This window comes from Rattus norvegicus, chromosome 13 (assembly GCF_036323735.1).
Source record: "Rattus norvegicus strain BN/NHsdMcwi chromosome 13, GRCr8, whole genome shotgun sequence".
Lineage (NCBI taxonomy): Eukaryota > Metazoa > Chordata > Mammalia > Rodentia > Muridae > Rattus > Rattus norvegicus.
The window spans coordinates 45541975-45554572 of NC_086031.1; positions in this window are offsets into that span (position 1 = coordinate 45541975).

Here is a 12598-nt window from a genome sequence, read left to right on the forward strand (position 1 = left end):
CTCCTGTCAGCGACCTCTGGTGGCCCCTACATTCAAACTGCAATCAGCGACCAACATTCCACAACACAGGAGTCAAACACTTACAGAGGGAAATTTGGTGAAAGGGGAAGTTGTCAAGGGAAAAAACGTCTTTGTCGTTCTGTCTCTGGTGTGGAAATATCCATTCAAATATTAATTACCTTCCTCTTTAACCTAAGCAGGTTAGGTAAGTCTTTAATAATTTCTCACTCTCAAGTGTTTCTTGCAGAATGATCATGCATCTTTGGATAAAATCTGAACTCACTGAAGGGGGGTATTGTCTGTGGCTTTGAAAGCAGAAAGAATAAGAAAGGAGAAAATTTCCCAAAACGGTCATGAAATTTTTCATCACTCAGTGTGGTGGGGCATGCTTTAATCCCAGCACTCAGATCTCTGTGAGTTTTAGGCTAGCCTGGTCTACATAACGAGATCTAGGTCAACTAGGGGTACATAGTGGGACCGTGTCTCAAGAAATGGAGGAGGAGATGGTTCTCATCTAGGGTGGAATAATGACCCGTGGGACTTCTTCCTGGCTCTGGTGTCATGGAAACCTTAGGACCAGATATTAAAATTTGAACTCACTTTGTAGTTCAGACTCCATCTTAGAGACCCTGACCTAAGGTTGAACTCAAGCAAACTAACAGGCCTGTACCTAGCACTAGTTTCCAGGTTACCCCCCAGCAAGACCTGTGTCTAAGCACCAATTTCTAGGTTATTCCACAACAAATCTGCACCTCCAGGTTACGAGCCCGCCCCTGACACTTCACTTCCTAACAACCACCAATCAGGAAGAAAGCAGACGTTTATGGTTTGGCTCCCAGCACCAGCAAATTATGTTAAAGGCCAAAATGGCCCCCCAATCAGATGTGTATCAGGCTAGATACCCTCTTCTTGCCTCTATAAATGCTTGCCTAAAACTAGGCTCAGAGCTCACCTTTCTGCCGTGTCAGGGTTGCCGGGGAGCCCAAGCTCGAGCTTGAATAAAAAGACCCTAAAGCAACTGCATTGAATTTGGCTCCTTGGTGGTCTTCTGGGAGTCATGAACAATTCCTGGTACGATAGTAGCTAAGGCCGGCCTCGAACACTTGATTCTCTTGACTCAGTTGCCCTTATAAATAATACAGCAATGGATATTTTTCTACTTGTCTTTAAACATGCTTGGAATATTAGTGGGATAAATTCCCAGAAATAGAATTACTGAAATAATTTTTTTGTTTGTGTTTGTTTTCTGTCAAGACAGGATTTCTCTGTGTTGTCCTGGCTTTCTTGGAACTGGCTGTATAGACCAGGATGGCCTTGAACTCAGAGACCCACTAGCTCCGTCTCCCAAGTGTTCAGATTACAGATGTGCACCACATCCCCTCCCTGTCCCCCTCATTACCTACTGCACTACTGCCAGGAGAGAGCTGGCTCTGTTCCTTTCAGCCTGTGGCATGGGGTGAGCCAGCTGGAGAACTTGCCCTGGTGGTGAACGGGCTGAACAATGCAACCACCAAACCAGGCACAGATCCAGGGCTGCGATTTGGCCCACCCCAACATATATGACACCTATGTTCTGCTGGAGCACATGAAAGGGCTAGTCCTGCAGATCCAAAGCTACAGGATCTCCATGAGACAGGGAAACAACAGAATATCTGAGAGGAATCTCTGAGGATGCAGTATAGATAGCGTAGCACAATCCAGAGGACTCAAAACAGACCAATGACTCATTTCAACAAACACTTACAAGTAAAGATGTGTAACAAAGGAGTAAATTGTGTGACACACTACAGCTTCCTCGATAAGATTTTATTATTATCTTTAATTCCATCTTCTTTTCTTTTTAGGGGGGAGGTTGCTAGGGTGGAGATCAGAGATGAACAGGGAGGTGAATGGGATCGTGGTACATGATGGGAAATTCACAAAGAATCAACAAAAAGGTTTTTTTTTAAAGTATGTGCCACCATCATCCAGCTCAAAAACCTTTTGTACTATGAAATTTGATAGATGTTATCGAATCGTCCCTCCTACAGCAAAGTGAACTCCCACCACCTTTATGTAAAAATACCAACAGAGGGTTTACTTACTTTTAAAATTGTCGATGAGCCCAGCTGTGATGGCCCACACCTTTAATCTCAGCGCTAGGGAGACAGAAGCAGGCAGACCTTCAGGTGAGGTCAGCCTGGTTTACCCAGTGAGTTCCAGGACAGTCAGGGCTACCCAGAGAAACCCTGCCTCAAAAAACAAGAGAAAAAGAAGGGAGAGGGGGAGGGAGAGGAGGAAGAAGAGAAGCAGGAAAAGAAGGAGGAAGAAGAGGAGGGGAAGGAAGTGGAAGACGAGGAGAAGGAGGAGGGGGGGAGGAGGAAGAGGAGAAAGAAAGAAAATTCTTGTCTATCTACTAATTATCCTCTTGTGATTTTTATTTGCATTTACCATATTTTTATATTTTAGAATCCCATTTATCTTTTCTTTTTTTTTAAAGTAATTCCCATAAATGGACTTTTCAGAAGTGAAAGTAAGCTACCTGCCAGTTATATGAGGATCCTTTCAGTCTCCTCACCGGGAGCAATGTCTGCCAACACAAGCTGCGTGATGGAGTCTGAATTCCTTGAGGTTATCCCTCAGTCCGACACCGGGGAGTCATCAGGAGAAGAGCATCATTTTCTCTTGTGTAGTCAGTAACGGACGGTCCCCGGGGACAAAGGCATCACTGGACACATCACTGGATGCCATCATTGTTTTGGAGAATCCAAGATTTAAAAAAAAAAAAAAGCAAGCTTGGGTAAAGCTCCACCCCCTTCAGAAACACTCAGCAAAACATTGCAGAGAGGAAGAAGCAAATTTTACAAAATGTCTGCATAATTTTTAAATGATGGTTTTTGTGCTGTGATGCTCACTACAGTTTTTCTGAGAAAGATTAAAAACAGTGACATCATAGTGGATTGGTCAGCCATTATCCCTATCTAAAGGGCTCCTGGGAAGCTATCAGCTTGGTTCTCTGGGCTGCTACCTCAAAGAGCGACCCAGTGTAGCTAAGGATAGGGAAGTAGAGGGAAGCAGAATTGATGAGAAAGAGCTGCTCTGCCTGACACACACTGCCTCTTTTCCAGAAAGGAAACACTGTTGACCAAGGAAGCCAGATCCTAATTTAGGGGCATACTCTTTAATTTGAAAACTAAACCAGGATGGTTAGGATGCCCTTAAGTTCTAGCACACTTACATGTGTGCTTAGACAAGTAGTTATCCCAACCATAAGATGGACAGAACTGTGGATTTTCCAGGTACCTTTTATAGATGAACCTTTTACAGATGCCAGAGTCTGATCGAGAGTCAAGAAACTTCCCCAAGGAAGCCAGTGTCCTCACCAGTGTCGTCCAGGACTCTCCCCAGCAGTAACATCAGCCATTCTAGCCCATTTGTGGTTGCTATAACACAACACTGAAGGCCAAGTAATTTATAAAGGAAAGAGGTTTATTCTGGGTGCAGGGAGGCTCGGGATCCAATGCCTGCATCTGAGAAGCATGTTACAGCATGGCAGATGGCATCGCACGGCAGGAGTGTCTCTGGAAGTGGCAAACAGGCACGTGTGCATGAGTAGAGGAGTAGAAAGGTGGTTGTAATACATGCTCTTCCAAGAACTAATTCAGTTTCATGAGAAACACATTCATCTCATTCAGGATCCTCCTCCTAATATACTCCATGGCACAAAATCTCCATTCAAGTTTTGGTGAGAGCAAACCATATTCAAACCAAACTGTCATATAGAGTTTTTTAGGATTCCTATTTAAATGCACGTTAATACACTAATCCGTATTCAGGCTGCTATAACAAAATACCTGAGGCTGAATGACTTAAATGGTACGCTTACTTCTCACAGTTTCAGAAGCCGTCTTCCAGAAGTCACAGTATCCAGGGCCGGGGGAAGATAGCTTTGGTCCCAGTAGGATGCTTGTTGTTTTGCAGACAGCTGTTTCCCTGCTTGTCTTCCTGGGGAGTCCATAGAACTTTAACCATCTCCCCTTCATCTCCAAAAGGACACATCTCATCAAGAGGACTTTATCTTCATGATGTTGCTAAATGTAATTACCTTCCAAAGGTTCCATCTCCAATTACCATCGCACTGGCAGTTAGAGTTCCAACATATGACATCCCAATTCAGTCACAGCAGTACGTATACATTGGTCATCGCTGTTAGACTCATTCTACCATGAAGTAAATTCCATGGGAACAGAGACTTAATCTGTTTTGTTGACTGTAATATTCCCACTACTAGACCTGGAGGGATGTCTCTGTAAATAGAGGCAGAATACCAAGGATCATCCAATTTTATAGGACAGCTGTTAAAACAAGCCATACACTTCGAATGTGGTGAAACAGAACCCACGTTCTGTTTCACAGAAGGAACCCAGTGATGGGATCGGTTAAAGGGAGACAGTGCTACAGGGTTGGGTTATTGAGTACAAATGATTATGCTAACATGTTTCTTTAAGACAACATTTACACAAAATGGGGTTACAGCTAGTGATGGGTTAAGACAGTAAGATGTTTTCTTTTACTTGAAGGAAACTTTGAAGTCTTTTAAAAAATATTCATTTTACGTTATTTTATGTGTATGGTATTTTGCCTGTATGTCTGTGGACCATTTGCATACCTGGTACCCTTGGAATCCAGAAGAAAATCCCCTGGAACTAGAATTTAAGATGGTTATGAGCCACCATGTGTATGCTAGGTGTTTTACCCAGCTACTCTTAACTACTCACCCATCTCTCCAGTCCAACTTTGAAATCTTTTAATGGTTCGCAAGTATGGTACAAAAATTCCATATGAATTTAAAGGAACAATGTCGAACATCATGTTGGCTTTTTCTTCTACTATTCCAGTTTCTGAAAATGTTTTGATAATAACATCATCAATCCTCCCATATGAGAACTTTGGCAACGGTGGGGACTGGGATCTCATTGCACAATGGTTGCACAGGCTTGTACTGCAGGGATGCTGTAGTGACTCTGTCTTGTTCTCCTTTAGTCAAAGAGAGGGATTCCTTCCTACTCAGACTCTTCCCAACACAACACTGCTATTAACTTCTGTTCTCGGGGACTTCCCGATGTTGTGTAATAAACAAAGTTGTTGATTGAAAACATTTGGTATGGGAATGGAAGACAGTGGAGACATTTGTAGTTGTACCAAAAGCAAAACATGACACAGCTAGGCTTTGAGATAAAATGTCATCTTGCTTATAAGGACATGCCTATTATTAGGAAAACAAAATGACACAAATTCCATGCTCACTATGGGCTGACATTTCTATAGCCTCCGTTAGATTATCCTGACTTAATTTTGAGGTGTAGATATAGAAAAGAAACGGAGAGGCCATAGCTAGTAAGAGAATGAAGCCAGGCCTGTGATCTACCGTCATGAAAAAGTGTACATGCTATAAATTTCACCCGTTTCAAATGTAAAACTCAATGGTTTTTTATAGCATACTTAGAGAATTTTACAACCACTAACGAAGTCAAATTTCAGGATCTTTCATCCTCTCAAGAAAGCAGGTATTCATTAGAAGCTCTGCCACAGTTACCACCTCCTCAAGCCCTAGACAACCACTGATCTTCTGTCTCTAGATTTGCCTATTCTGAACCTCTCTCCTGATGGCACCATGCATTTTGTAGTCTCCTGGGCCTACCTTCTTTGACGCAGCATGCTGTTTTTAGGTTTGTGTATTGGCATTTCATTTCTCTTTGTTGTCTGCAAGATCTCCTATAAACCGTTCCTTCCTCCAGCCCCTCCTTGCCCAGAGCCCCTTTCCTGGTGAACCAGCTTCACCCTGTGACCTGAGCAAAGATGGGGCGGGGCCACACAGAGCCTGGGACCATTTCTTTCCCCAGGAAGGACAAGACTCTGCAGATGACTGACAGTGAATGACATCAGGAGCTGCAGTGACTGGGGCTCGTGGCACAGCTCCTCATTGTTCTATTTTTACTCTGGGCTTGAGATTTTTCAGAGGGAAGGCTTTTCTCAAAAACTGCTTCTCCCTAGCTGCTGCTCCTTCAACCCCAGGCTAGACTCTGCTGCCACCTGCTGTCCTTTAGCCAGATATTAAACAGAACCAGAGAAGATTTTGTTTCAGGCGCGATAGTTACGTATTTAGTTCTATTCGTGTGTGTGTGTGTGTGTGTGTGTGTGTGTGTGTGTGTGTGTGTGTGTGTGTGTGTCTGTCTGTCTGTCTGTCTGTCTGTCTGCTCTCTCTCTGTCTGTCTCTGTGTGGGTCTGTCTCTGTGTCTCTGTCTCTATCTGTGTGTGTGTGTGTGTTTGTGTGTGTGTGTCTGTCTCTGTGTGGGTCTGTCTCTGTGTCTCTTTCTCTCTGTGTGTGTGTATGTGTGTGTACACCTGTATTTTCTATCTTAAACATCTTATTTCTTTAAGTTACATCCTAAGAGTGTCCCCACTGAAGTATTGCTAACAGGAAGAGAGTGCACCAAGGTTCCCCATACACCTCTCTTCTGCTTCAATGAGACACCTATGGAGTCCACTTCTTCATTTCTCCACTCTCCCATTCTACCAGCCTTTTAGAAAAAGAAAAGTTTTGAAACAGGATCTCATTATGTAGACCAGGCTAGCCTTGAAGTCACAGATACACCTGTCTCTGCCTCTTGAGTACTGGGATTAAAAGTGTGCTCTGCCACACCCAGCCTAGAAATTTTTTGTTTTATATTTATCATATACTAGACTTTGTGTGGGACTATAAAGGTGTTTCATATGAAGCTTTGGGTTATTAACTTTGAAGGAAATTACTATGGGGGCAGTAATGCCTAGATAGTTAGGTAGTCTCTCGAGTAGTGAAGCCTTAGGCATCCCCTTACAGTCCGTGTTTAATTTTTTTACCCACACATAAAATTATATATTCTAATGGGCTATCACAAAATGCTTCAATATATGTATACAGTACTCTCTTTCTATGAAAAACTAGGTGTGGTGGTTTGAATAGGTATGGCCCCATAGACTCATGTGTTTGAATGCTTGACCTGTCTTAGGGTTTCCGTTGCTATGAAGAGACACTATGAGTAAGGCAACTCTTACAAAGGACAACATTTAATTGGGGCTGGCTAGCTGGTTCTGAGGTTCAGTCCATTATCATCATGGCAGGAAGCAGAGCAGCATCAAGGCAGGCATGGCGCTAGAGGAGCTGAGAGTTCTACATCTTCATCCAAAGGAAGCCAGGAGCCTCTTCCAGGCACCTAGGAGGAGAATCTCAAACCCCACCCCCAACAAGGCCACACCTACTCCAACAAAGCAACACTTCCTAAAAGTGCCACTCTCTGTGCCAAGCATATTCAAGCCAGTACAAGCACTATTAGAAGATGTGGCCTTGTTGAAGGAAGTGTGCTACTGTGGAAGCAGGCTTTGAGGTCTCCTACACTCAAGCTACAGTCAATGTGGTACACAGTCTCCTTCTGCAGCCTATGGATCAAGATGGAGAGCTCTTGGCTGCTCCAGCATCAAGTCTGCCTGCACATTGACATTACCCTCCATGGCGATAATGAACTGAACCTCTGAAACTGTAAGCCATCCCACATAAATAAGAGTTGCCTATGGTGTCTCTTCACAGCAATGGAACCCTAAGACGTTGGGTATCATTTTGCAATATTGTTCTATTTGTTGTTCAACTTGAAATATAATTTCGAGATCCTTCCATGCCACATCGATTTACTTTGCATGGCATTTCACTGTGTTTATGAGTCAGATAATTAAAGCTTTTCAAAGCTTTTCACTGTTAGTGTGTGTGTGTGTGTGTGTGTGTGTGTGTGTGTGTGTGTGTGTTCAAGGATCTCTTTCCTATGCTGATTTCATTTCTGTTGTATATATGCCATGCCTAGGACAGCTAGATTTCATGTTATATAAAGCAAGAAAGTGAGCAAGCAAGCAAGTAAGAAAGATACACACACACACACACACACACACACACACACAGAGAGAGAGAGAGAGAGAGAGAGAGAGAGAGAGAGAGAGAGAGAGATTTATGTGGCTGGTTTTTCTGAAGAGTAAGATGTCCAAGAGCACGGCCACAGCATCTGTGAAAGCGCTCTGGATGCATCAGTGGTACTTACCCCCGAGGGAAACACCAAGACACAGATCAATGCAAGAGGTTTATTTTCTGGTGTGTCAGGGTCCATCCTCAATCAGTCCCTCAAGGTGAGTGACTAGGTGGCCCTGAATGGCTATTACAAGCAGTGTTTCTACTTTTAGGGACACAGGTTACCTCAGCAAGGTTACAATTCAAACTTATTGGCTAAGCATAGTGACCTTTGAAACTATTGGCTAGCAAGCATCAGTCAGTACATTCTGAGAATTTTCTACTCAAGAACGTTCCTGTGGGTGGAGAATGGAAACTGGCCTAGCCTTGGCCTGAGTTGGGTGGGTGTAAGGCTGTGGAAGCCCCTAAGGTCATTCAATGATGTGGTAGACAGCATCACATGACTGCATCACATGATGAAACAAATCAGGTACGATAATTCTGACTCTTACTTTCTTCTTATAAGACCAGTAAAGGAATAAATAAGAACAAAGAAGAAATGACCCATGTATGAAAATACCCTGCCAAAACCCCACTACTAACCCATATACTAACCTTAAAAGTTCATTTAAAAGGAAGGGGGATAACTAATTCCATTGGTAGAAGCACCTTCACCCAGTTCTAATTACGTCTTCGTGCTCCATTTCCAACACAATTTGGGGATGAGGCAATTCTCTCTCTCTCTCTCTCTCTCTCTCTCTCTCTCTCTCTCTCTCTCTCTCTCCTTTCTTTTCTTTTCTTTTCTTTTCTTTAGATACAGGATGTCACGTAGCCGGGCTTGATCTTAAACTCACTATGTAGCCAAGGACAGTTTGTCCTTCCATCTGCCTTGAATTTCTTGATCTTCCTGCCTCCATCCATCAAGTGCTAGAATTACTCAGTTGCGGAACATTTGAACCACAGCATACAGCCGTGAAGCTAAGGTGTGTAGTGTCTGAAGCACTGGGGTTTTACCATCTAGTTCTGGCATATATCCTTTATAGTTTATGGGGCTTTGGGAGTTTTCCTAGCCAACAACTCACAGGGAAATAGCCTATCCTTGGTACTGGATTTTTTCCCAACAACCTAATGATGTTTACTACTGACTTCTCCCTTCATTTAAATTCTAACTATTATCTTTACTGTTTTCCAGATTTTTTTTTAACAAGGCTATAAGACACTCAAGGATTACCATCACAGAGGTTTGCTAGATCTCTGGAGGTCTCCTTTCTGATTTCAGCAAGAGCTGATTGATCTTGGATAGCTAAAGGGACACTAACAAAAAAATGCATACACACACACACACACACACACACACACACACACACACACACACACACACCCCACCACCACCATCACCACCACAATACACTGACATGGATAGGAGATGCTACCCCATCTAGCTACCTTAATCCGCATTAATCCACAGTCATTTTCAATGACCCATATGACTTCCTTATCCTAGGTTATTGCTGCTACTATGGAGTCACCCGTGGTTTTCTTTCTTCCAATAGTCTACTAGGCCAGGCTCAAACCAAACAGCAGAGCCTGTTTCTTTCCTGCTGAGCATGAAGCCCACTGGAGCTGGCCTATTGGTTCTGACAGGCTCCAGGCCAGCATTATGGCCCTTGATTTTCCTTTAACCATACCTGGCTGCTGAAAATGAAGCAGTCATTGGAAACCATCCCCTGTTTCCAGTCTAGTTCTCTTCCTGTCCTCCCTCTAAGAATGGAGCGGTCAGCAATTTAAAGGAGAAAGTAAAAGTTCAGAGGCCCCCAGTAGGACTGAAGAACACTAGGGGCTTTCGCCAGCCTTACACCCACTGCCACAGGTCAAGGCTAGGCTAAGTACCAGCTTCCCAACTCGGGTCAAGGCCAAGTTCCATTCTCTACCCACAGTTCTCGGGAGGAGCAGGAACATTCTTGAAAAACCGCAGAATGTACTGGCTGATAGTCACCTGATACTCTGGTACTGGATAGAATTTGAATGCCTGTCGTATGCTTGCCAGCCAATAGATTCAAAGGTCAATATGCTTAGCCAATAAGTTTAAACTGTAACCTTGCTGATGTAACCTGTACCCCTAAAAAGTATAAAAATTTTTTGTGATAGTCATTTGGGGTCACCTTCTAGTCACTTGCCATGAGGAACTGATTGAGGGTTGACCTCGACGCACCGGAAAAATAAACCTCTTGCGTTTGCATCAACCTCCATTCTTGTGTCTCACTTGGGGGTTCTCCCAGTAGTTAAGACGCACTTTGTGCCTTACAATATATAACTCCCAAAGGAGTTGTGACCCACAAGTTAAGAACCACCATTTTACAAGCTAAACTACCTAAATATAGGCCTTTGTCTCAGGTTTTGCACTAGGGGGAGACAAAAAGCAGAAGACGCTGTTACGTAGCTATGTTATTTGATTTGAAACAATACCAAGAAGGCTCTTAAGACCTAGGAAGTAAACAAAACTTAGGAAGCTCAGGAAATAAATGAAACTCACAAGGTTCAGGAGACTTGAGAAACAGAAGGTTCACACACCTCTCCCCACAGTTACACCAACATCCACAATTTCTGAGAAGAGACTCCAACCAGCTGAGCTGTCCACAGTTGTGCAGGGAGCTCCAGGAATGTGGCTGGGATGGGCTTTTCAGATATGGAGCTGCCTTTGAGTTATCCACTCTCCTGTGAGTAAGCTTTCCCAAGACCCCTGTGATAAGCCCAGTGGACTCACTAATTCACCAAGGTAGAATGGATAGTATTTTCTTTGGCCTGTTGTCAGTGTTAGGTAGACCTTTATTTATTTCTCCCCAACAAGTCACAAAACTATTGCTTCCTGAACAGAGACGGACAGAACCAATGATGGGCTGGGAAGGCGTGTTTGTAGTGGGACCTATAACTGAGGTGAAACATCTGTGGACAAAATCTCGATATGGCTCCCCCCAAGTGGTACTGGATGGTGTACCCCCTATAGTGATAGTTGCATGACTCCCCACTCCACCCCTGCACACACACACACACACACACACACACACACACACACACACACACAAAATGGGTAACAGAACATGAAACAGCTAAGGCCATACCATCCGAGAGGCAAAGGCTGTGTAAGTGAGGCAGTGCATGGGAAATCAATCTACAATGGATTAACTCATACAAGCCATTCAGGGCACTAGGTTACTATGGGCTGAGGTCTCTATGAATATCAGGGACTGGTGGACCTCAGATTAAGAACAGATATTATAAGAGAATGTGTGTTTGATGACCAGTTTAATAGGCCAGACAGGGCTGTGTCCACAGGGTTGCTAAGAAATGTGTTGATTCAGCAGGGCCCTCGGGACTAGTATAAAGCTGTAATGGCTTTGATGAGACTCATGGTGCCACATGCCCTTTACAAGATAGGAGAGGCTCTAGAAGATCTAAATTATTTAGACTGGTGGTGTGTGAAATCAGGTTCATAAACAGCAAAAGAAATCAAGAGGGGATAAGAGAGGGATAAACCAGATGAGGGGATATCTTGGACATACGAAGGCAAACATAGCAAGATTTGGATTGAGTTAGACTTCCTAGGGAAAAATTTAAAAGAGCCGATCTCAGTCAGTATTCTATTGCTGTAAAGAGACACCATGACCATGGCAAGTTTTGTAAGGAAAGCATTTAAATGGGCCTGGCTTATAGTTCAGAGATGTAAAGTTCAGAGGCTTTTAGTTCAGTACTGTCATGTTGGAAAGTAATGGCAAGCAGGCAGGTATGGTGCTGGAGAAGGAACATAGAGTTCTACGTCTGGATCTCCAGGCAGCAGAAAGGAAGGAGAGTCACTGGGCCTGGCCTGAGCTTCTGAAACATCAAAGTCCACCCCCAGTGACTTACTTTCTCAAACAAGGCCACACCTACTCCAACAAGGCCACATGTCCTGGTCCTAACCCTTTCAAGTAATGGCGCTCTCTATGAGCCTATGGCTCAGAAGTTGGGCTGCATTTACACTACCACAGAGCTCCAACTCAAGGTTCTGGCTGTCAACTGGTTTTTACACAGCAGAGGCTTTTATTTCTTTTGTCAACTGCTGCTGCATCAGTAGCTATTAGCACTCTGCTCTTTGTGGCTCCTGAGCGCCTATCCCTAGGACAATGGCCCTGAGTGGGGCAAACAAACCCTATCCCAGGTATATTTGATCTCGTACTATAGAAGAATGGCTCCACCTCTGGGACATGGGCTGCATGTGTCCCAGGACAGCTAGGAATGTGGCACAAGACATTTGTAAACACAATGATATATCGCAATGCCAAAAGGTTGAGGGTCCCTTATCACTGCAGAGGCCAAAAGGGGACCTGAAGACCTAATTGAGAACTCTGAGCAGTTTTTATCCTTCCTACCAGATTTGATAGTCTTCCCTGCCAGTCTCCTTTTCACCTCATTTGCATACTCACATTCAGCCAATTGCAGCCTAGGTGATCCCCTATAAATTCAGACATCTGGGAGGAACTTCAGACAGTAGAGTCACTGCAGAGATCAACAGAGAAGGAAAAAGATTGTCCTCACGATTCATCTGGGGTGGAC